Below are 26,705 nucleotides of genomic sequence, written 5' to 3' on the forward strand. Positions count from 1 at the left end.
GGGGAAATATGTGTGTTCTTGATTTCATATTCAGGAATCATAAGTGCTGTAAAGGAGTGCTATAAGGCTGAGCTAATCCCCCTTCCAATGGCAACGGTAGCATTGCCAGTTCCATCCCAGTTTCATACCTATTATTATATTATTCATATTCATATATTATTCATATTCATATCATATTATTCATAATAATAATAATTATTATGAAATACCTGTTCTCCTGTATCAGACTTTGCCAACCTGGTGTTCTCCAGACGTTTTGGACCACAACTCCCTTTGGCTCCAACCAGCATATGCCAGCTGATGTGAGTTGTAGTTCAAAATATCTGAAGGGCACCAGCTTGACAAAGGCTGTCATGATCAGGTGGATGAAAAAAAAGAATTAATGGGGGGGAAAACCTGGTTCCCACTCTCACCATACCAGTCCATGCTGTTCTCTACTGGCCAGTAGTGTAGTGACAAGTTCAGAAGTACAGGGTCTCTTCGTGTTAGGCACAGCCACCCCTTTCTCTTTTTGCTGCTGAGTTGAGAATCAGATCCTTCTTAATGCCTTCACCCACAACAACAGACATCCCTAGGAGCCAATAAGTATGGAAGGGGTGAGTGTTAACTACTGAGAAGACCCTTCTGAGTAGCTGACTCACCTCCTTTCACTCTGATTGGCTCCAATCAGCAAGAATGGACCAGGGGGCATGTTAGAAGACTCTTCTCAGTGGTTAACACACTTCCCTTTCACACTGATTGACTTGTAGAATGCTGGAGACATAGGGACCCTGCTGGGACCCTGCTCTGAAAAAAGTAAAGGGTCTAAGACCCCCCTGAGACCCTGGATGACTAAACCCCTGGTACTGATACTGTGTTAACATGACCAAACATCTAAATGTTTAGATATGGGTAGAATCCTGAAAATGCTGGTGCCTGTTTTCAAAGAGGTAAGGGGCACAATCCAAACAAAGTGAAGCTCATTAAAAATCAGTTGATTCCAATGGGAGAGCTAAACACATGCTTTGCTTTAATTGAAATCACTGGAAGTGTTTAGCATCGACTGGATCATGCCCAGTCTTTAGGACAGGAGAGAGAGGTATACATAACAAGGACTTACCCTTGCAGGAATCATTCACGTGTATGGTTTGTATGTGTGTTCATTTCTTTCATCTGCTGAAGATGTGTATGAACAGGGAGGGGGCACAGTAGGCAGAAGTAAGTGCGATCCCACTGCCTTCATACATATGTTCAATATATATATGAGCACTAGGGATGAGAGAGAAATTTAATTCAGTTCACATTTAAAGGTGAACCTAACTAATTTGCACTTGCCGAAACCATATGCGAACTGAAAAGCAGCCATCCTTTAAATTTCACACTTCTCCAAGTTTGGCTATGCAGGTCTCCAGCCAAGGAATGCATGCAAAGATAAACTACTAGCATAGAGTGTGCATATATTAGTGAAAAGAACATACAAAAATACATTATAAGGGAAAATTGCTTTGCAAAAATGTACTTATTAGGAGCAATTCAATTAAGAGCAAAATGCTGACAGATTTTCATGAGAATTTTTAATAAATAAATAAATAAATAGCAAATTGCTGCTACAATGTGGAGAACTAAATTTAAGTTTGGCAAAATCAGAAACTGAGAGAACTGAGATTGACGGATCTTTGCACCCACAGTAATGTGTGCAAACTCCAATTAGAGCTGTGCTGAAAAATTCCTTTTTGGTCATTCATTGGGTTAGTGGGATGAAACCAAACCCTTCCCCCCAAAAAAACCTCATGGAGAGGAAATGGATTTATTTCGTGAACCTTTTGGGTAAGTTGGGTAAGTTGCTGCTTACCTTAATACTTAAACATATGAGATGGTGATAGGTTTTCTATTTTTTCCTTCCTTTTTTAATTGTAGAAAAGCACCACACGTCACTCACAGTGCCTCAAGGCTCTCTCTGCAGGTTCCTCCTGGCCCGGACTTCCTGGAATCCTTGAGAGCAGTGTCTTGTTGTTGTGTTACTCCCACTTCCTGATAATTCCTTCCACACAGAAGGCTGGAGCCTGGCTATATGCGTGTACACTGAACACTCATACAGAGAGAGCAGTCTCATGCCTGCAAGCCTTCCCCCTTTCTACAGAATAATACCAGCTCATTCTGTGCTATACTGATTGGTCTGGGCGTATCATGTTCCCATCCACATGACTGGGAACTTTTCAAAAGCGGGATTCGCAGTCATGCATGTGCTTTGGGCATATAATGTTATGCTGACAGCACATAGAAATTGTGGACCCACCCCCATAAGTGCATTTGTTGGATACTGTAAACCGGGGGTGGGGAACCTCAGGCCCAGGGCTCAAATGTGGCCCTCCAAACCAATCCATCTGGCCCTCAGAACTTTCCCCAGGCCATACTCTTCATCACTGGCCCTGCCTCACACCCCGAGTATTTTTGCTGGCTGGAGTGTGCCCTTGAACTCTGATAATGCCTCTTGCTTCTCTCTCTCTCGCACTGTAGAAACTAGCTTACTTACTGTATGAAGGTAAAATTGTTGCTCTGCCTAGTTTTGTCTCTGGGCCAGCCGACTGCAGGCATGTGGCCTTCTGAAGGTTGCCTAGAAAGGAATGTGACCCCAGAACCAGAGGTGTAGTCATCCAGGGTCTTAGACCCTTCTTACCTTTTGGGGAGCAGGGTCCCAGCAGGATCCCTATGTCTCCAGCATCCTACAAGCCAATCAGCCTGAAAGGGGAGTGTTTTGGCCACTGAGAAGAATCTTCTAACATGTTTCCTTGTCCTTTCCCACTGATTGGAGCCAATCAGAGTGAAAGGAGGTGAGTCAGCCACAGAAGGCTTTTTTCAGTAGCTAACACTCTCTGCTTTCAAGCTTGTTGGCTCCTAGGGATGTCTGTTGTTGTGGGAGAAGGCATTAACAAGGATCTCATTCTCAACCACCCAGCGATAAAAAGGGGGAAGAGGGTATGGCTGCAACTAACATGAAGGGACTCTGCACTTTTGAATTTACCACTAAACTACTGCCCTGCACTGAAAAAATTATTCACCCGTGGTGTAAACCATCTTTAGATGTTAGGGATAAGTGTCCTAGGCTAGCTATGTCCCTAATGTACTTACTTTGTGTGCTGTGGAATTTTTGGTATGAAGGAACAATAGAGAGTCTGAGACTTTCCCCTGACACACCTGTAATCTGTAGTGAAGGGTTGCCAGGTTCTGGGCCTGAGAATGATTCTGTATCTTTAGGAGAAGAGAAAATTCAGCCCAGTGCAGGTGTTCTTGCAACAGTGTAATGGGAAAAACCACAAGGTGAAATTCTCCCTTCCCCCTGAACAACTTTTAAAGATACAGAAGACCTCTTGGTTGCCAGACCCAGCCTCCAAGAGGTCTTCTGTATCTTTAAAAGTTGTGCAGGGGGAAGGGAGAATTCCACCTTGTGGTTTTTGCCATTACAGTGTTGCAGGAAAACCTGCACTTGGCTGAAGTTTCTCTTCTCTTAGATACAGAATCATTCTCAGGCCCTGAGCCTGGCAACCCTAGTAGTGATACAGTTCAGACACAGATACGCGGCACAATATTTGAAGCTGTACTCAGAAGTAAGTCCTAGTGAGTTGAATGCGACTTACTCCCAAGTAAGTGTTTAGGACTGCAGCCTGAACTACTCAAGAAGAGCTATGCCTTTGATGCAAGGAATTTGATGAATGCCCAAGAAATAATTGAAACCCTGCCAGGGAACAATTTGGACCACAGTTACAGGAGGTAATTTAGAATATGACTGAAAAATTAGTATGCCAATTTGCTCAACTACTTCTTTTTCATGTTAGCAAAACATCTTAAGTACTTTGAAATCTTCTTCCCAGGCTCCAGGTTCATCGCTGAAAAGGCAGCAACATAGGTGGATCAGAAAAGTGAGGTTGTGCTCTTTCCACAGAAAATTTTCAAAAGAAATATATTAAACTTCAGTTGGAGATTTATTCACAGATGTCACTCCTCCTAGAAATTTACCATGCTCCCTGGAACCTGACTCTCTTAACTATGGTAATCATTTGAACCCCTAGGCTCCAACTCCCTTATATTGCCAGACATCCCTCATTTCCATACTAGGAACTTTGTTTGTAATCCCAATACTGCATCTTGAAGTCACTTAAAGGAACTAATTAATATCTGGGTTAAGTGGGCAGGAGTGTGAAAGAAAAAAAGAAACCTGGAGAGAGAGTGAGCAAATGAGATGAATGAGAATGAATGAGCAGAATGAGAATGAGCTGTAGGGATGCGCAGGGATGGAAACTCACCTGATCTGATCTGATCTGATCTGGGTATGTTGATACTTATGGCACAGCAAAGAAACATATTTCTCTGGCATTCCAGACACAATACTAACTATACTGGATAGTCTGTTAGCACAAATATTTTGAATTGGGGCACAATGTATATTTGCAGCTTGATGATTCATTCCTGACTGTCAACAAGGAAGTGTGTGTGTGTGTGTGTGTGTGTGTGTGTGTGTGTGTGTGTGAGAGAGAGAGAGAGAGAGAGAGAGAGAGAGAGAGAGAGAGAGAGAGAGAGAGAGCGCACGTTGTCGCCAGATCTGGATGAGCATCTTTAATCCATGTTACCCCAGCATTATCCCCATTAAGTGATCATTCAGAATGACAACGAAAATCAGTTGTCCTTTGTGACAACCGTCCTCAGCTCCTTGGAGACAAACTGTGTTACCATGTACTCTTCCTGTTTTCCCCTTTTTATGTTTGTTTTAAAATCACTCTCTTCATCATTCATCATTAGCTCAAGTTTGGTAAATGGATGAATGAACAACCTTTGCCCTATTATCCGCTTACATCACCCAAAGCACTTTAAAATTATTTATTTGGGTTGCTGTACATTGTATTTTGTATATACCCCACTTTTCTAGGAGTTAGAAGTAGGGATGGGAAAGATTCAGTATGCATTTAAAGGTGAATCTACCTAATTCACACTTCTCTGAAAAAATATGCAACATGAAACTCATGTTCATATACAAATTCATGGAGGATAAAGCTATATGTGGTTACTAGCCATGATGGCTATACAGTAGGGGCCCGCTTTTTGGCATTCCGCTAATATGGCATTTTTCAATTAGAGTAAGGCCCCACTCATAAAGCGCTTATTCCACTTTTAGGGCAGTTTTTGGGCATTGGATGCCGTTTTATTGACTGATTTCCACTTTTCGGTGGGTTTCGCTTTTAGGCAGGGATCTGGAACATAACCCACCATATGAGTGGGGCCCTACTGTATTTTGCCTCCACAGTCCAATTTCCTAATAATAATAATAATAATAAGAAGAAGAAGAAGAAGAAGAAGAAGGAGTTGGAGGTGGTATGCTTCCAAATACCAGTTGCTGGAAACTGCTGGAGGAGAGGGTACTCTTGCACTCAGGCCCTGTTTGAGGGCTTCCCATGGGGAATTGGTTGTCCACTGTGAAAACAGGATGCTGGACTGGATGGCTTGATCCAGTAGGCTTGTCTTACATTCTTATGTAGTCCACCTTTGAAATCTGCAGTTCTCTGAATTTTGCAATGCTCTTCTCCAACCAAGTAATGTGTATAAAAATGCATATAAAAACCCATGTATTAATGAAAATAAAGGATATTAAGGGGAAATGGTTTGAATAAATGTGTATATTAGGAGAAACTGCATATAAAAATGTGTGTTTTAGGAGGTGTAATTCATAGTAAAATATTGATGAATTTTCATGAGGACTTTAAAAAATCACAAACTAATGTGGATATGTGAAGAACCGATGGAAGGTTTGAAAAATTAAAAACTGAGAGAAACTGAAATTGAGAGAGATTCACCTATCCCTAGTTAGAAACAAAGTGGCTTACACAAGCTATAATTTAACAAATTAAAGCTTTTTTTAAAAAAAACACAACATAATTAATAGGCTGATTTTTAATGTACAAATGTTGTTGTTTTTCCCATTGATTATCGGGTCTCATTATCATCTGCCTTTTTATATCACTTTCACAGCCAGAACTAATATATCTTGGTACACTGGAGTACACATTAGCCACATTCACAAGTCACAGTAAAGTATATCATCTTCTGTCCTTCTCTTGTGCAGCTGAGAGGGGGAGTTCAGAACTTCCCCCCCTTAACTGTGGCTTGTCTTTTGGTATGACAAAGTGTGATTTAAAACTAACTGTGATTAATTTCAATGTGCCAACTTCGAACCATGGTTTCAGAAGTTGGAATTAACCATACTGTAGCTAGTGGTAACCCCGATCGAGGTTCAAATGATATAGCAAATGGTAATTAACAGAAAGTGAAAGATTCCAAGCTCTTCCTCTTGTTCATGTGGGAGAAGAAAAAGGAAGCCTCAGAGCTTAAGGGTCACTACAGCTCATGTGCGTCACACTAAACCATAGTTTAACATGACTTGTGAATGTGACTAATAATACCATAAGGCCAACATTTTTGGCAAGTGTGTTACAAGTCTGTAGATGCACCATTCTGATGAGTGTCAGTAGCGATCAGCAGGGCAGGGTGACAGTATCTGTCTAACCATTGCCATCCAGGATTGCCAGGTCTCCAGCTTTTGCCCAGAGGCCCTGGATTTTGAGGGCCCGCTCTGGGTGAGTCACTCCAATCTCTAGACTCTCAGGTTTCAGTTAAAAAATAATAATTTCTAGATGGTCTGGTTCAAGAGATATACACCAAAATGTCACACACACCCCTGCAACTTCTGAGCTTGTAGCTGGCTGTTCTAACAGCGCCCTTTGAGGTTTTTAGCTAATAACTGAAGTCAGGGTTGTTATTGAGAAGAGATTTGTTGACCTCCAGGCAATAGCTAGACCCCATTGCAAGGCCAGAAAATGGTTGTCTTTTCCTGCTTGTCTGAAAATCTCATAAATTGTGTGCAGGTCAGGAAATGTAGCACAAAAAATCACAGCAGGATCTTGGTAGGCAATTGTTTACTGTAAACAACTTCATTTATGATTATAATAAAAGTGTACATGCAGAGTTTTTTTAATTACTTGCAAAAATAGCATATTATACATTTTATCTTTCAAATAATTTTTGAACAGAAATTTAAACGAGGTGTACATGCAGCTTATGTTTACAATGTGTTATACTTTTCTAATTATAAGGAGTCAAACAAGTTTACATTTTTCTGGGCTGTTGAAGAGGGCAGTTTATTTGTTGAATTCATAGCCTGTTTGAAAACCTTCCCAATATGAAGCTTTAATTCTATACTCACTTTTCTGAGTAAAGCTGAATGCTAATCCCACATACTGGTAGTAAACCCTATTGAATTCAATAGGACTTACTTTTAAGGATACATGGTTAGGATTGTGCTGTAAATCAATGGGACTTTTGAGTGAACATAGCAAAGGATTGTGTTTGTGTTTTAAATCTTTTTCTCCTTTTCAAATCTTATTTTTAAAAGCAATTAGGCAGGGCTTACCTAGGTGTCACTGCTTTTAATTTGTAGGAAACTAATACTGATTTAATTTTTTAAATATTGTTCTGCAATGGCCAACTGGTTTTGACAACTTTTATATGGGGTGTATGTATTTTTGCATCCCCAGTGTGAGTGGATATGGAATTTTTCCAACAACCCTAACAAGGCAGCTCACAACAAGAAATAAATCCATTTAAAATCCAATAACCATAAAACAAGTATAAAATAGTTGCAAAACAGCTTAAAGTGGCATGATTCTGAATTTTTGGTTTGGTGAGTGAAATCCCTTATAATTTGAGGTTGCAGTCCTGTGCATGATTCCCTGTTTCAGTAAGCCGCACTGAATACATTGGGACTTGCTTTTGAGGAAACATGCATAGCATTGCACTTTAAATATCTTTACAGGTTGTGTAAATGATAACTATCTTTGACAGTCATGCTTATATAAATATTTCTTCAAACTATGTCCCAAAAAGTATCTAATTTTACACTATAGTTGTACATTATTATTTCCTCTACATGTGTTCCCTTCTTCCTTGGCATGATCATGGTTCCCCTCTGTGGTTTTCACTCTAAGGGGCAGATTAGGCTGAGAGATGGTGAGTAAACCATGGTAACCCAGTAAACTCTGTAGCTGATTTCCATTTTAAAAATTAATTAAAATCATTTGTATGCAGGCAAAGTCTATGAAGTAATGCAGATCCACATAATACATTTAAAGTACATCCAGCTTGCATTTAAAGGGCATGACTTCCCCCAAAGAATCCTGGGAAGTGTAGTTTCCCCCTCACAGTTATAGTTCCCACCACCCTTAACAAACTACAGTTTCCATGATTCTGTGGTGTGATTCATGTGCTTCAAATGTGTGTTGAATATGCTTTAAATGAATGGTGTGAATTTGCCCTAGGTATGCTGTGCATTCATTAGTGAATTGAAAAGAACAATTTTAAAAGATACTTTTTTAAACAGGGGAAGGGTGGCAGCCCCGTGGTAGGGCACATGCTTTGCATGCAAAAGTCCAAAATCCAGTCTCTGGAAAAGACTACTGCCTGGAATCCTGGAGAGCCAGTCCTAGTCCATCTAATCAGTACTGAGGTACATGGTACCAAACGGCCTGTATCTGTATAAGGCAGATTCCTTTGTTCCTAAAAAAGGAAAGAGACCTAAGGGCCACAGTGACTTTAATTTTTTTAAATGTATTTTATTTACAACATTTATATACTGCTTTATTTTAAAAAACCTCAAAGTGGTTTACAGAAGGAATTTAAACAATGAAATTATTGGCAAAAACAGTTAAATACAGGTATTTTAAAGCATTCAAAATAATAAAACCAACAATGAGTTAAAAACAGATAAAAAACATAATAGCTTCTACGTGCCTGGGTAGGCTTGCCTAAACAAAAATGTTTTTAGCAGGTGCTGAAAAGAGTACAATGAAGGTGCCAGCCTAATGTCAATAGGCAGGGAGTTCCCAAGCATAGGTGCTACCACACTAAAAGACTGATTTCTTACAAGAGCAGAACAAGTACTATGTTGAACCCATCAAATGGAAAGCACACCTTGAACTTGGCCTGGTAGCAAATCAGCAACCAGTACAGATTTCAGAGCAGAGGTATTATGTGCTGACAGGGTCTCACTCATGTCAGCAATCATGTCACAGCATTCTGCACTAACTGCAGCTCCCGGATCAGGTTGTGCTGCATGGGGATTTCTGTGACCTTGGCTGACGGGCTGCCAGAATTTTTTTAGTTTTGGTTAGGAACACTGACTGGTTGTGGGATGCTGAGTTTCTGCCTTACTCATAGGAATCTTGTTGTGGTTGGTATGGTATTGCATTTAGGGAATCATCACTGTCTTTTGTTTTTCTTTTCCTATTTGCATTTCATTTACCTCTGACCTCACTCCCATACATCCATGGAAGCAACAACGGTGTTTCCGTGTGCTCAGCTCAACCCCCTTATGCCCACCTTCTTGTTTGCATGATGGTATGTTTCTTGCCCAATAGTGGGAAAAGAGAATTCACATACTGAAAGTGTGGCTTCAATTGCTTTTGTTCCCAATCTACTGCCTGTGAAGGTAGACCAAACCATATGTGTTTTCTCTCTGGCAATTATTACTCACTGGAATTGGGTTGGCTATCAAACTGAGTTTATAGCAGCCCATTGGGTAGGCAGAAAAGGGTACAGAATCTTCTTAACTCTTACTCACTTCTCAAACGTCTCTTTGCAGTGAAGGGTCAAATCTGTAAAGAAGTTTGGAGCATCCACATTAAAAGGCAGGCAGGGTATTCCAGGCAGGGGTTGCCAACCCTCTTCGATATGGATATATTTGCAGAGGATCCCTAGTCAAGCCTTAGCAAGAACACAATCCTAACCGGAGCTTGGAAGAGTTACTTTTTTGAACTACAACTCCCATCAGCCCAATCCAGTGGCCATGCCGGCTGGGGCTGATGGGAGCGGTAGTTCAAAAAAGTAACTTTTCCAAGCTCTGATCCTAACCATATCTATTCAGAAGTAAGTCCTGCTGAGTTCAGTGAGGCTTAGTCCCTTAGTAAGTGTGCTTAGAACTGCAGCCTTCAGGGGCATCCATCTTTACTCCTGAGTGCTCCCATCTAACATCTCCACAACACTAGGCTGTCTTCTCCCTACAATGGCCTTCTGGTGACTGTCCTGGTTTGAGGACACTTGCCAGAAACAAGTAGGCTAGATTAAATGATTCCTACCCAGGCTCCCTAGCAGGTGAGAAGGAATGATCCTTTCACTTCAGCTGGACCTGGGAACACCCACATTTAGTTAACATTTCTATCTTAATTTCCAATCAGATTTTTTTTGTTTGAGTGGTATGCTCAATATTCTACTAGGGCCCGCCTCATGACATCCCTGGGACCCATCCCTGAAATCCCACAGTTTGTGGTGCTTCTGACTTGGCAGCCCCATTGCCATCGCTGTGCCTTACTGGAAAGAGGAGAGGCAAGGCAGCAGTGAGTTCGCACCAGCAAAAGTACCAGAGTGGCTCTGCCAGTTCATTTGCAGCATGCTGAACTTGCCCCTCTTTCTTCATCCCAGTAAACCACAGTGATGATGATGTCGGGAGGTAGGTAAACACCGCTACTAAGCACAAATTATAGGTCGATTATGTTTTCTAGTGCATCCTTAAACCTCCTATGCCATTTTTTACCATATTCATCTGCTATTGGGGTCCAGTGGACCCCATTAAAGTCTTACCTTTTATTGGTTTTGCGTTCTAAAAACATAGTTTAACACAATAGTTGTTGGGGTACATTGGAGCCCATAATTATTTATTATTATTATTATTATTTATTAGATTTGATTAGACGCCCATCTGGCAGAGGTTAGTCTGCCACTCTGGGCGACATACAGCAAAACACAAATACAGTTCATATAAAAACATAAACAGAGAGCATTAAAAATTAAAGGTTAAAACACCCCCATAGCTGCACACTGCCAACCTAACCCCCCTCCCATGCCTGGTTAAAGAGCCAGGTCTTCAAGGCCCGATGGAAACAGAGCAAGGAGGGGGCCTGGTGAAGTTCAGTTGGCAGCAAGTTCCATAGTGAGGGAGCCACTACTGAAAAGGCTCTGGACCTGGTCCTCACCAGTCTTGCGGCTCTTAATTAATTAATTAATTAATTAATTGCACTTGTATACCGCTCCATAGCCGAAGCTCTCTGGGCGGTTTACAGCAATCAAAAACATTAAAACAAATATACAATTTAAAACACATATTTTAAAAACAATTTAAAACACAATTTTAAAATTTAAAACGATATAAAAACAATTTAAAATACATGCTAAAATGCCTGGGAGAAGAGGAAAGTCTTAACCTGGCGCCAAAAAGATAACAGTGTTGGCGCCAGGCGCACCTTGTCAGGGAGATCATTCCATAATTTGGGGGCCACCACTGAGAAGGCCCTCTCCCTTGTTGCCACCCTCCAAGCTTCCCTTGGAGTAGGCACCCGGAGGAGGGCCTTTGATCTTGAACGTAGTGTATGGGTGGGTTCGTATCGGGAGAGGCGTTCCATCAGGTATTGTGGTCCCAAGCCGTGTAAGGCTTTATAGGTCAAAACCAGCACCTTGAATCGAGCTCAGAAACATACAGGCAGCCAATGCAAGCGGGCCAGTATCGGTTTTATATGTTCGGACCGTCTGGTCCCTGTTACCAATCTGGCCACTGCATTTTGCACAAGCTGCAGTTTCCGAACCATTTTCAAAGGCAGCCCCATGTAGAGCACATTGCAGTAATCTAACTTGGAGGTTACCAGAGCATGGACAACTGAAGCCAGGTTATCCCTGACCAGATAGGGGCATAGCTGGGCCACCAACCGAAGTCGGTAGAAGGCACTCTGTGCCACCGAGGCTACCTGAGCCTCAAGTGACAGAGATGGTCCTAGGAGAACCCCCAAGCTATGAACCTGCTCCTTCAGGGGGAGTGCAACCCCATCCAGGACAGGTTGGACATCCACCATCTGGTCAGAAGAACCACCCACTAGCAGCATCTCAGTCTTGTCTGGATTGAGCCTCAGTTTATTAGCCCTCATCCAGTCCATTGTCGCAGCCAGGCACCGGTTCAGCACATTGACAGCCTCACCTGAAGAAGATGAAAAGGAGAAATAGAGCTGTGTGTCATCAGCATACTGATGGCAACGCACTCCAAAGCTCCGGTGGAATAAGAAGTGAACCGTTCGAGGAGGATCTTGTTAGCCGGCTCCCCTGATGAAAATGGAGGCGATCCTTTAGGTAGAGTGGGCCGGCTTCAAAAAGGGCCTTAAAGGTTAAGGCCAGGACCTTGAATTTGGCTGGGGCAACCACCGGTAACTAGTGCAGTTCCTTGAGGACTGGGGTGATATGATCCCGCTGGCGGCTGCCTTTATATTGCCATAATGTCAATTTGAATTCCTCATTGGGCTATCAAGAAGCCCTAGAGCAGAAAACAGCAGAGAGCATTGAGAGTTGTTGGGAGGCCTCTATTCCTCTCACAGAAATCCAGTTCTGAGAGAGGTTTAACAGCCAATTCCTCTTTCCAGGGAACACTGGGAATTGTAGTTCTGTGAGTTGAATAGGGGTCTCCTAACACCTGTCAGCACCCTTAACAAAGTACAATTCCCAGGATACTTTGGGTGGGGGAGCCTTAACTGTATAAAGTTGTATTATACTGCTTTAAATGTATAGTGCAGATGGGGCCCTAGTCAGGAGCAGGGATGGACAGATGAATCTGTTTCCAGTCTGTGTCCATTCATAAGTCCATTCTGTCCCATTTCTGCAGCAACCTGTGAAAACTTTATTTTAGTGTATTTTTTCACAAAGTGCGCGTTTGTACACATTTTATCCTAAAACATAATTTTTTGTATGCATTTTAACCTAAGATACATATTTTGATGTGCAATGTGCTATTTTTTGAGCCTGACTGCATTATTCAGAGAGGCACAACAAGTGAAGGATTACTGCATTCCCATCTGTGTATCAGTCCAGGAAGTATAAATCAGACCAATTTCTTTAAAAATGCAGGCCAAACAAAAACCCCAAGATCCGTAGTCAGGAGTCACCGTTTCAGATTTCAGTAGCATTGGTGTTGGGGGCGAAAGATTCCCAACGAGGTCTAAAACAGGGATGGGGGGAGCCTGTGACCTTCCAGATATTGTTAGACTCCCATCAGCCCCAACCAATCTGCCCAATGGTTGGGGTGATGAGAGTTGTAATAGGACATCAACATCTGGAGGACCAGAGGTTCCCCACCCCTGGTCTAAAGGTTACTCTTAGATACTTTCAAGATTAAGTGGCTGAAGGGTAGTGACTGTGGTTACCCTTGCTACTTCACAATAAACAGAGACATGGGTGTTTCTGAGGAATGATCACAGATGGACTGAGACAGAATTGGGGGAACAGTAGAGGGGACCCTGTTGCCCCCACAATTGTAAACCTGGCCATAGCACCAACCCACTCCTTCCCAAGTGGTGCAGACTGGATACTCAGTATTCAATGAGGGCAAGCCATGAATTTTCCCCACCTTTCCCCTTCATATTAAAAGGTATTCTTTTATGCCAGGATTACTCATGGGATGAGGAAAAGAGTACTAGTGTGCAAAGCATTGTATCTTGTTATGTCTTCAAGACAGCTCAACTGTTTAGAAAGGGCACACAGTCCTTGTGTCTGGGACTGTGCCAACCCTGAACGCGTGCAAGGAGCTGCATAATTGAAAGAAAAAAACACATTTGCAAAGTAGCTGGTAAATAACAATGGTTGGAACAGGAGGAGACCATATTTCTTGAATACACTGACAGTTCTTCACCTTGTTGTATTTTGCCTTTCTATTAAATTCAGTGCTTAATCTTGAATATTTCTGGATACGCCTCATTCCATAAAATTATGGGCAAATCTACACTACAAAAACTAATTTAAGGCTGCAGAACTAACCTCACTTGACTTGGGAGTAAGACCAATTGAATTAAATAAGACTTACTTCCGAGTAGACATTGTTAGGATTGTGTTGTCAGGCTGCAATCTTATACACACTTGCCTGGGAATAAGTCCATTCAACTCAATGGGGCTTTCTGCTGGGAAGACACATATAGGATTGCACTGTTAAATCACCATTTCCTTTCCTCAGGTCATCTTGAACAAGGGAATACTCAGCACTCACCCCAAAGGATCCTTGAGGTGAAGCCAAGACAGCAAAACTGTTATAAAACTGAAACAAATGTACAAGGTAGATCTGCACTAGTGCTACCTAAGCTTCCAGTTTTCGGGAATTGATTCAGGCTGACTTCTAGGGTCCATTTTGACCCGTGGTGCATGTTTCATTGTGCAGTTTACACATAAGTAGTTCTATAGGGATGTCCTTCTAGGACATTGTCACAACTTTTAACCTGTACAACTTCCCCAAATGTTAGCCAGATACCACTTACCATATTACTTCTAGAAACAAGAAACCATTGGGGTCCACATACACCCCAGAAATTGTGTTGTACTCAACATGCATAGGGAAGGAGCCAGAGTATACTTCTCAGAAAAATTCTACCTCCTCTGAATAAGTGTTTTTTGTTTGTTTGTTTTGGCTCAAGGTGCTCTGGTATTGTCAGGCATGCTTGTGCTGACAACAAAGAAAAAATGATCTCTAGGGGACAAAGTTACCCCGTCCTTCCACTGAAACATATGCCAATGTGTTTTTATTGTTGTTGTTGCCGGGTCTGCATGAGAGTTAATGTATCTTAGCTTTCGTCTAAAGGAAATCTTTGTGTTCCATATTCTTAATTAACTTGGAAGTCTTTGAGGAAGGTAATCATTAACTTGAGGGGAAAAGCCCTGAAAGATTCTGTATAGCAGCATATTCTGTAGGGATTGCAGCCACCAGTGATGGGATGATAGTGTACATTCTGACTCACAGCATCAGTATTTTCCTGGCAGTTAACAACTGTCTGCACCAGGGCAGCTAAAGTATATTCCCTTAACATTTCCCAGTCTTCTTCTTATGTAAAATCCTGTGTTATCTTTTTCTGGTGTGTGAGTGTAAGTTGCTTGATTGTGCATTGCATCTCCCCTGGACTTGTGATTTTAATGGTAGCCTCATGTGACCTTTTACACTGGTCACTTGCCAAATGTTGAGGTTTTAATGTCTAGAAATAAAATTGTCTGTTTGTGTCTCTCTCTCTTCAAAAACATCTAGTGGGACCTGAAGGTTAGGTTTAAACAAGGAAACCACATACGTCTGAAGGTTAGGATCAAACCAGATTCTTCCATTAGGAGCCTGGATGAAAGACTGGTCTAACTAAAGATGAGGAATATTTAAATACAGAGCATGACACACTTGAGAGATCTGATGAAACATTAGAAACATTCTTTTCAGAAAAGGGATATTTATATATTCCCTTTTTGCTTTCATGCTTTTTTTTAAAAAAAACTTGGTATTAAGGATGTTTGCAGCTGGTATAGCATAGTGGGGAGAAAAGCCTGGTTGGGAGTCCAGAGTCTGTGAGTTCAAATCCCTGCTCGTGTCTCCTGGGTGTCAAGGGCCAGCTAAAGATCACCCCTGCAGTGAGTGGCTCAGGGGTTACGTGCCCTGCCACCTGTGCAGCCGTGGGCAAGCTGCATAGTCCCAAGGAGCCCAGTTGCCCCCCAGCTGGCAGTTGCGGACAAGGAAGGGGCTGGCTTGTGCAGCTGTGGCAAGCTGAGCAGGCCCTAGCCAGCTGGGGAGGACTAGCCTCAGAGGAAGGCAATGGTAACCCCTCCCCGAATACCGCTTACCATGAAAACCCTATTCATAGGGTTTCCATAAGTCGGGATTGACTTGAAGGCAGTCCATTTCCATTTTTCCTTTAAGGATGTTTATACGCATGCTTGCAGTTGTAAGCAAATGCCAGGGTGGCTGCACCAAATCACAAGAACAGAAGGGACACATTTCTATCTGTGGGGATTAAGTGACATATGACAATAGCACACTTTACCTTCTTGGAAATCTGTGAAACATATCACGTAAGCTGTCTGCCCTGTGCATCTCTGCCAAAGAGGATAAATCATCCTGTAGTTTTGGTAAGGCTGTTTAGGCTGCACGCTTGCTGTCCTCTTACTCCAATGAGTGTAAATGAGACTACTTCAGAAACGAGAACAGGTGGATTGCTACCTTATAGACTGCAATCCTCTGGACACTTTACTTGAAAGTAAATCCAATTGATTAAAGTTGGACTTACTCCTGAGTAAACATGCAGAGCTCTCATTGTATAGATTGCTACATCAGCACAATATCTTCCAAAAGTCAGCAGCATGCAGGGCTTCCCACTGTGGAGGCTGTTCCATTGGGCGAATGGGCTGCTGCCCTCAGAAAGCCTCACCTGCCTGCCTTTTCGCTTACAAGCAGTCCAGGCAATGGCCCTGTTGGTTACTTCCTTCTCCTTAGTCTCCGTATTGCACCTTGTAGAACTCAGCAGGGAAGAGGATGGAGGCAAAAGTAGAATTAGTTGGCTCTGCCTGTCATTGGCTCTGGCTCCACCTACTGTTGGCCTCCCTGCCTTCCATCCTATCAGTCCCAGTGATCAACAGCCACCACTGGCTTCCGGAGACGATGGCATTTAGGTAGAAAGAATTAATGCTAGCCCAGGGCAATGGTTTTCAGACTATCTTCCAGGGAGCTTTGGGACCCACTGGGAGTTTATCGGGGCTCCACAACAACAAGAGCAGTAATGATGGACAAGCTTCCCTGACGACAGCTTGGCTGCCACCACTGGTCTGCCCCTGAAATGCACAGCTGCAGAGGATTGTTTGGTGTAGGGCAGTGGTTCCCAACCTGGGGGCCGGGACCTCCAGGGGGGCCGCGAAGTAATCCAGAGGGGGCCGTGAACAGTAAAGAAATGAATTATTTATTATTTTTTTAAAGAAATCTTCACTCCTCCTACACTGTCTGCTTTCCACTGGCACTGCAGATGACACCTCCCCCTTGCTCCAAACGAGAGGGGAGGCCTTTTGCTGAAGCGCCAGAGGGTCTTTCAGGCACACTAAGGGCAGGCATCTGCCTATAAAATACATGGCAGATGCCAAAAGAGGCTGAGGGTGGGGCTACCAGGAAGAAGAGGGGATTACTATCACTGATTCCTGTCTCCTTGCACTGCCGCTACTGGCAACGCCCTTACTTAGAATGAGAGGAAGAGGGCTTTTTGTGAAGCAAAAAGAAGCAAGCCTGCAAAGAAAGGCTGCTTTCCCCCTTCCTTCCTGGCAGCCAGCCTGCCTCCCTGGGGGGAGGGGGTCACAAATATGTTCGGCTTATAAAGGGGGTCCCGTGCTCATAAAGGTTGGGAATCACTGGTGTAATGTGTGTTCTTTGTTCACATAGGCCAACAGGAAGGCTGAGCAGGCCTGGGTGGAACCCTGTGTAAAACAGGTACAGGACCACATCCCAGAATCATTTGCAATATACAATGGTTTTATGGTAGATGTGTGTGTGTGTGCATCCTTGGAAGACTAGTTGATGTGGAAATGATAACTTGAAGGTAGTAATCTTGGGAACCCCTAGTATAAAGAGTAAAAAAAATAAAAAAGGCTTGTGAAGGTATTATGAAATTGACTACTAGGAATACAGTGTCATCTCAGTGGAATGAAACTGAAAATGATTCAGTGAGATTAAATTAACAGCAGTGCTTGCTAAAATCAGGGCCAACAAGGTAGCTATAATTCAGCTCCTCTGAAATACAGTGGAGAAAAGCTTTCAAATATAACAGCAAACTAAATGTTCACCAGAAATGAAAAACCAGGGGCAAATAGCAGCAGCAGCATAATTTTCCACAAAAATAATTGTGCTCAAAGCGGCTTACAGAACAGCAATACATCTCAAAATCAACACTTGCAAGAACAATTTCATAGTAACAAGAATAATAAAACAACAATACAACACCAAATATAATGGCAAACAAAAAGCCAACTTTTCTATACAATAAATGTAACAACATTACACTTCCTGGCAGGCAGCATTACACTTCCTGGCAATAGCATAAATAAGAAGGGAGTTTGCCAATTTTTCTTTGGTCCCAGAAACTCCCCTCCCATGATGTCACTTGCAATCCTTCTCCTGCAGCAGCTCCTTCCAGAGCTTCCAAAGGCAGGGGGTGGGTTATCTGGAAACATCCCTCCCATGACGTCACTCGCAGTCCCTCTCCTGCGGTTGGCAGCTGCTTTGTAATAAAACATTTCTCTAATAAAAAGAATAAGTGCTGTGTTGAACCCCACTCTCAGCTAATTGTGGGAAAGCAATGCTTTAGCTTAGAAACACTAAAGGGCCCTGGTGTGGAAGGCACCTCTTTTGAGGAAGACAGCATAGTCAGAGTATCGCGTGAGAGAAGACGATAAAACTACCGCTAATAGAAAGGATAATGATCAAGATACGGTGAAGAGTTTGGAGGAAGCGGAATCCTGACAAGACAGAGTTGCTATGAATTGGTGGTCTCCTCCAGCTCCAGGAAATGGGACAGTGGTCTCTTCCTGAAGGATCAGGTATGTAATCTGAGGATACTCCTTGATCGCACCCTGTCCCTGGAGACCCAGGTGGCCTCAGTGGTGTGGAGTGCCTTTTCAGCTTCAGCTGGTTTGCCAGATCCAGCTGTTCCTGGATAGGGATAGCTCAGCCACAGGCACTCATGCTCTAGTCATCTCTTGGTTACTCTTGCATTTCACTCTCTGTGGGGCTAGGGATATCAGAGATTCCCAGCAGAAACAGGTGCAGAAATTGCTGGTGTTCGCTTATTCGTCCCATGTCCGGAATGGAAATCAATCCATTGAATACAATCAGTATTTGCTGTTGTTTTCGATCCACAAGCAATATGTAATTGATTAGTTCTTTACCCCCTCTTGTTGTATTACCTTTCATTTGCATCATAGTAAATGGTATTTACACTGAAATTATTAGTTTGGAATAATATGATAATGTAATTAATTTCATAATTTCTGCTACAGCAAGCAACAACATGAATAACGTCATTTTTGTGGGAAGCAGAATGGAAGTGAAACAACACTGCATGTGATAAACACAGATGGAATGAAAACTGATGCCTTCTTATATCCATATGTTGGGCTGCCCTTGTAGATGGTCTAGAGACAGCAAAATGGGCATGTCTGCATGGGATCATGTAACACTGGTTCTTAAGATTTACTAACTACCTATTTGTCACTGGCCTAAATTCAGAGTTTCAGCTTTGACACACAATACCCTGAATGGGTTTAGGAACACATTTCCTTAAAATATTACCCTTCCTTTATTATACTGCCTGGACTTTGCAATTGTCTGGCACTCCTGGCAGTGCCAATATTAACTGAGATCATAAGATCTATAACTTGCTGGAGAACCAACGGGTCCTCTTTCCTGGGGTTAGAAGATGTGGCCTGCATGACAATAGCCCTGCACGACTGACTGCCCATTGTACCTTTCGGGACCAGGGCAATTGCAGAAAGGGGAGTCTGAGAACTTTATTCTGCCTTACTTTCAATATCTATAGTTAGCATCTATATTCCATTTGTTACTCTTTCACACAAAGTGGACTTGTTCAGTATTGGGATCCCAGAATCTGTTTTGATGGGGCTCTGAGTGGATCAGCCCCCTACCCCAGATTACCACACAGAAAGAGCTTGCTGGGTACAACAAAGCTGTTATGCTAGCTGCCCAGCAGGTGGGTCACTGTTGCTTACTGGGAGGGAGAGAGTTGAGGGGTGAAGCAGCAGGTAGGTTGGCATGGTGCAAACACACCAGCAGGAGCATCGGACTGGCTCCATGAATGTCTTTGCACCATGCTGACTTCCCCACTGCCTCCCCCCTCCTCCCCCACCTCCTTCTCCCAGTAAGCAACTATGACCCACATACTGGGACGCTAGCATAGCAGCTCCATCCCACCCGGCAAGCCCTTTCTGGTCTCAGATGAAATTAGTACCTAAATACCTCTTGTGGATCTTGACACCCCCTTCTCAAGCCTGCCCCAGACTGCAGGCCATTCATTTTATTCCATAATAGCTAGTGGGAGGCACACTGAAAGCAAAGTCTGCTCCTATCCATGTAGCTCCATCCTGGGTTCCGTTAATTAGATGGCACAGGAATTACACAGCATGGAATGTGCTTATCAGTCATGTTATAGAGTGCTATAGCGCAGCACAGAAACTAGAGAGCTGGGGTGTGTGTGTACCTCCTCAGTATAATTTTACGTTTGTGACTGTGTCATTGCCCTTTCCCCTCTTTTACTTGGGGTTTTGTTCTTTTCCTTGCAGCACATTTTCTTTGTTCCACCTCTACTTTTGCTCAGGGGCTGTCACAAGAAGAACAACAGATAGCTTGATTAGATAGGGTAACCGAGTATGACACCAACAGCTGCCTTGCTGATATGCCAGGACTCCCAACAGCTCTGCTTGCATAAAAATATGCATAACTTTATATTTTTTAAAAAAAGTAAATCTGGATGCAAATATACCGATGCAAAGTACCCCTTGTTGTGCTAAAATCCATAGGTGGGGTAAACAACCTTGTCTCTTGATTGTAAGAGTGAGTGACAGTTCTTTTTGATCACTCAAGGGGCAGGGGAAATACCAGATGACACAAAATCTACTCAAACAGCAACAGTAGTGAGGAACAGTCTCATGATTTCTCATTCGCTGGAAGAAGTTCACATTAAAATACAGTTTGAAAAGACATGCCTCACTAAACATTTGCAATTGTTCAAGCTGTGTTGCAGTCAAATAAAATATAATAGTCTACTTGTTCTGGGGTACAAAAAAGACCACATGTGCCTCATTTCCTCATATGGGTGCACTGCACAGCTTCATTTAACAAACTTTGAGCAAAACAGAAATCGTTCTAGAATAATTTTTTTGTTGCTAAACTCTGTCATCACCACAAATAAAAGAATTTTCAAAGAGTCTGAAGCTGCTTATGATCTAAATTAAAATTGTATCCCACTCTTGCTCAAGTAGGGTGATCACTTAAGCATCCCCCAAAGAAGATAGAGATCTGCATAAAATATGTAATATGTAAATGCAAATGTAGAAATAATTACTATAATTGAAACAGAAATGAAATACATCTAGGGCCAGCACAAGGCATGACTGGGCCCTTGGGCACCAGATTGCCCCAGGCCTGGGCTGTCATGTTCCTCAACACCCCCTCCTGATGCAGGCAGCACAGGATTAAATAGGTCCACTTGCCCCACTTCTCATGTCACCACATCAGCACCCTAGTGTTATGTGCACGCACACCTGCCATCACCCAATATGGCAGCGGGGGCATCAACCCCTTAGGGATGCTCCCACTGCCATCTTGGGTGATGGCAGGCATGTGTGCATAGCATGCTGACACGGCAATGCGGGAGGTAAGTGGGGTGGGTGGACCTATTTAAGCTCACACCGTCTGCATCGGGGGATGTTGCCTGGGAGGGTGGAGCTCCCAGTCCAAAATCCACAACAGCATCGAGTCGCTGAGCATGATTCGCCCCACATCCTGATGCTGGTGCAGATCACAGAGAAGGAGCTCCACCCAGCCTAAAGAGGTGCTCTTCTGGGCTGCAGAGGCCCTTGGCCAGTGCCCAACCTGTCTGTCCACTAGCACTGGGCCTGAATACATATTTTATTTATTTTAAATATTTCTATCCCGCCATTCTACCCTAAAATAGGGCACTCAGGGCGGCTTACAATAAAATTGAGCACGTACATAATAAAATTGTACACAATAAAAATCACAAAAACATTAAAATAAATTAAAATACATTAAATGTGATTAAAATATATAAAATAATATACATACATATACACACACATACACACATATATGCATATATAGGGAGTGGAACTGAAAGGACTACTGAGGTAAAAATTAACACAGAAGGCATAAAATCAGTGTCAGGCTCTACCTTCAGTCCCTCCCAAAGGCTCTCCGGAACAAGATCATTTTCAGAAGTCTCTGGAAAACCATCGGGGAGGGAGCAGAGCGGGCTTCTTGAAGTATTCCAAAGCTTGGGGGCCACAGCTAAAAAGGGTCTCTCCCACATGGCTGTCAGTCTAACATCTTTCACTCCAGGCATGCAGAGGAGACCCAAGGCAGATGATCTTAAATCCCGGGCAGGTACATATGGGTGTAAGTGGTCCCTCAGGTACATTGGTCCAAGGCCATTTAGGGCTTTAAAGGTCAGAACCAGCACTTTGAATTGGGTCCAGAAACAAATTGGGAGCCAGTGGAGTCGATAAAGCACAGGGGTGATATGTAAACATTCTGGCTGCAGCATTTTGAACCAACTGTAATTTCTGAACCGTTTTCAAAGGCAGCCCCACATAGAGAGCGTTACAGTAATCAAGCCTCAATGTCACCAATGCATGTGTCACTGTGGCCAAGTCAACTGCCTCCAGGAACGGATGCAGCTGGTAGACCAGTTTGAGTTGGCTAAAAGCACACCTGGCTACCGCAGCCACCTGATATTCAAGCAGCAGGGCAGGATCCAGGAAGACTCCCAAACTGTGGACCTGCTCCTTCAAGGGGTGCAACCCCATCCAGAACAGGTTGCAACCCTATCCCTGGCACAATTTCCCCCTTGACCAGCAACACTTCTGTCTTGTCTGGATTAAGTTTCAGTATGATAGCAGCCCACATCCAGCCCTTCACAGCCTCCAGGCACCGGTTTAGGATGAGCACTCCCTCCCTGCAATCAGGTGGTAGGGAGAGATAGAGTTGCATGTCATCAGCATATTGATGATATTGTACTCCAAATCTCCAGATGACCTCTCCCAGCGGTTTCATATAAATGTTAAAGAACATGGGAGACAAAATGGAACCCTGCGGTATCCCGTAGGCCAGTGGCCTGGGGGATTAGCAATCATCTCCCAGCACCACTTTCTGGGTCCTGTCCATCAGGTAGGACCAGAGCCACCATAAAACAGTGCCTCCCAATCCCATCCCAGCTAGACGGCCCAGAAGCATACCATGGTCGATTGTATTGAAGGCCTCTGAGAAGTCCAGCAGCACCAACAGGGATGCACTCCCCCTGTCTGATGCCCGGCATAGGTCATTAAGCAGGGTGACCAAGGCAGTCTCTGTCCCATGACCGGGCCTAAAGCCTGATTGAAAAGAGTCTAGAATAGTCCGATTCATCCAGGAAAACTTGGAGCTGAGCAGCCATTACTATCACTGTAGTGGGGAAGGCTATTAAAAGGTGACATGTGTGTCTGCTCAGATTGCTGTCTAGGTGCTGCTAACTGTTGATAGGCAACTTCAAGGCCTCCCATCTCCTCTCTTATTGTCTTTCATCTTTAAACTGGACTTGTGACTTTGAAGAGATGATGCTTCAAAGAGAGATCCTCTGACAGCTCTTGAAACAGAGGTCTGTATAGCCCAGACCCATGTGCAAGGAGTTCTTCCATTTTACCCACACAACTCCCCTCTGAAGTATGTTAAGCTGAGAGGTAGCAACTTGCCCAAGTCCAGTACTGGATCCACATTTTGGGGGTCCTTGGGCAAAATGCTGTCAGTGGGCCCACTCCCTCCTCACCACTATTGCCCATTCACACTGGCCATCGTTCTTGAGACCCAGCCTGCATGGTAGCCCAGAGGGAGAGGCAAACTCACTCAGAGGACCAGTAGTGTAGTGGCAAATTCAGAAATGCAGGGTCCCTTCATGATTGTCAAAGCCACGCCCTTCCCACCTTCTTTTTGCTTCTGGGTTGAGAATGAGGTCCTTGTTAATGCGTTCTTCCACAATAACAGATGACCCTAGGAGCCAATAAGCACGAAAGGGGAGAGTGTTAGCTACTGAGAAGAATCTTCTCAGTGGCTGACTTACCTTTCACTCTAATTAGCTCCAATCAGCAGGAAAGGACAAGGAAGCATGTTAGAAAACACTTCTCAGTGGCCAACACACTGCCCATTCATGCTGATTGGCTTGCAGGATGCTGGAGACATAGGGACCCTGCTCCCAAAAAAGTAAAGGGTCTAAGATCCCCTGAGACCCTGGATGACTACACCCCTGCAGAGGACATGTGAGCAGGCAGCAACTGCAAGGAGGAGTATCTTTAGGACCTTGGCCCTCCAAGAGCTAACAGTGGATTCCCCTTCTGAGGCAAGAGTTTAGAGATGCCCACTTCTCCTCCCCCTCAGTTTATTTGAGAATATAATAGAAAGAAAGAAGAAAGAGAAACACAAATAATAAATAAGTAAATGCTACAATAAAAACCATTGCCAGCTGACATTAGCAATAAAAACATTCCATCAATCCTGATTTAAATGTATAGATTCATACGGGCGGTTCAATTAGGTATCTATATAAAATTGATAAGTATAAGCCATACATGCAAAGTTAGAAAGGGCAGTGAGATCTTCAAACTGCTGGGTGATAGATGGTGGATGTTTTCCCTTCCAATCTTGCAGTATAAGTCTCTTAGCAACAGAATCCACTTTTGCTGTCAATCTGTGAGTTCCCACACTGCAAGGATACAATTTAAAAGTACATGAGTATGTGGCAATCTCAAGAATTTCTCCAAAGTTGAAATGAGAAGGAATTTCTGATTACTGTGCCCACTTCTGACACCAGCCCTTCTCAAGCATCAGATATGAATCGAGATTTGCACATGAGCTTATGCAGTCCAGGTTGAAACCATGCAGCTCTGGATATACAAGAAAGGAAGGTTCTGCCAGCTTTGGTTCTGTCAGTTTCTCATTTGTTCAATCTTAAATTCAGTTCTTACATTTTACCACAATATGCATTTTTTAAACTTTGTTTAATGAGGTCCAGCATTTTAGTGCAAATGTCTCCTAATTAGCATGTTTTGGATGTAGTTTTGAATAATGTACACATTTTTACAAGCAATGTCTCCTACTATAATGCAATGTTGTGTTATTTTTGCTAATACATTCATTTTATGCACACTTTTATCTAATATATGCATTTTTGTTAACATTATTTGGAGAACTGCATTACAACATTCAGATAAGTGCTAATTTCGGATGTCTGCCTTTCTCATTTTCTTTTGGAAAGACCAAATTTGAGAGATTCAGCTTTAAATGCAAACTGAATCATATACACATACCCCACACGTACGATTGAAAAACCCTAACAGTATCCTAACTAAGATGTTCTCTTGTGGTCCTTTCTTTTCTTCTCATAGTCTCCCAGCAAGGTGAAAACCAAAGGCGGCTCTACAGAGAATTACTGAAAAACTACAATAGCTTAGAACGGCCTGTAGCAAATGACTCGCAACCCCTCGTGGTGGAGCTACAACTGTCCTTGTTGCAGATAATTGATGTGGTAAGTTAGCTTCCTGTTCCTGAGCAAAAACAAATTTAAAATCAGTTGTATGCAGAGCATTGTTCCAGTGTGGCTCCAGGGGAACAAGGGTCTCTCTGCAGACCAGTTAGACCAGATGAGTTAACCAGTAACACATCTTAACCACCTTATTGTACCACCAACAGGATAGTAAAATAATGGCAAATAGATCACTTTTCCCGTCTTTCCAAGCTTAACATCTGCAGTGTTTTTTTAATCCTGTAATTAAATTTTTGACAGGCAAAAGTGGTGATGCTGTTCTTTAATTCAGGGGTAGCCAGCATGGCACAGGGGTTCAGAGGCCTCTCTAGAGGCCCCTCTGCAATCTGTACCCCTCCTGCATGGGATATTTTGGACTACAACTCCCATCAGCCCCAGCTAGCATGGACAGTGGTCAGAGACAATGGGAGCTGTAGTCCAAAATATATAGAGAGTACCACAGATTTCCTGTCCAGTCTTTTTGTGAAAGCTGTCCCATGGGGTATAATTCTCCATGGTACTGTAGCAGTTTAGTTTTTCATGTAACTAAAAATGAGAATGTACAAGAAAGTTTTGGAAAGTAACAACACATGCTTTTATTTATTTTAGAAGTCAAATTTTGCCTTTCCCCGCAGAAGAACTCATTGTACGCTACAGTTGTAAAAATACAGCACACCCAGGACAGAAAATGTTGAAGTTCTCAAGAATCTTCTACATCTTGCTTGCTTTGGGTACTATTACCATAAAGTTTAACCACAGGAGAATTACATGTGGACAATTTTGCCTGTCAAAAATGATTTTGTCAATTTGCCCCTAATGGTTGTGAGCATGGAATCTCTGGGGCTACGTGGCACTAATTTTGCTTCAATTAACCCAAACCAAAAGAGGTAGGAATCCAGAATATATGATTAAAGTAGTAGAAGTGACTTCGGGTGTGGAGAGAATTAGTGATGGATGGTGACACATCAACTTACATCCAATTCCAAATAGGGTTGCCAGGTCTCCGGTTTTCTGCCGGAGTCTCCAGCAAAAGGGGGCCGTCTCTGGCCTCCGGCCATAGTTCCTTTAAAAAGGCTAATCTCCGGCTTTTGAGCGTGCCGCTCAGCCACGCATGCGTGATTGACACATGCATGCGTGAAGGCTGTGGCTGGCCGCCTTCCCGCCCCGCCCTTTGTAATTGAGGGAGGGACTGCAGAGAGAGAGGAGGAGGAGTTGAGTTACCGCTGCGGCCCCCCCTGTGCAGCAGAGCCTGGATGCTCCCGCCGGCCACAGAAGTGAGGGTGGTGAGTGGAGGCCGTAGCCGCGTGGCGCCGATGGGTGGGAGCGGCCACGATGGGGCTGAGGAGTCTGTGCGTGCGGTCGTTCCGAATCCGGTTGCGGGAAGAAGGCCGCTGGTGGAAGGAGCCGGTTTGAGGCCGGGTCGTTTGTAGGCCGTCGCGCAGAGGGAGAGAGAGGGGGGGGAGAGAGATTTGTCTTGAGTCTGCTATATTTAGTGAAGCTTGAGTCTCCTGTATT

The 26,705-nt window shown here is 43.4% G+C and overlaps 1 pseudogene; it reads left to right on the forward strand.

The window, feature by feature from the left end:
- LOC133381660 (neuronal acetylcholine receptor subunit alpha-7-like) overlaps positions 1-26,705 on the forward strand; it is a 141,333-nt pseudogene that overhangs the window by 18,276 nt on the left and 96,352 nt on the right.

The sequence above is a fragment of the Rhineura floridana genome, chromosome 1, assembly GCF_030035675.1.
Source record: "Rhineura floridana isolate rRhiFlo1 chromosome 1, rRhiFlo1.hap2, whole genome shotgun sequence".
In the NCBI taxonomy this organism is placed as follows: domain Eukaryota; kingdom Metazoa; phylum Chordata; class Lepidosauria; order Squamata; family Rhineuridae; genus Rhineura; species Rhineura floridana.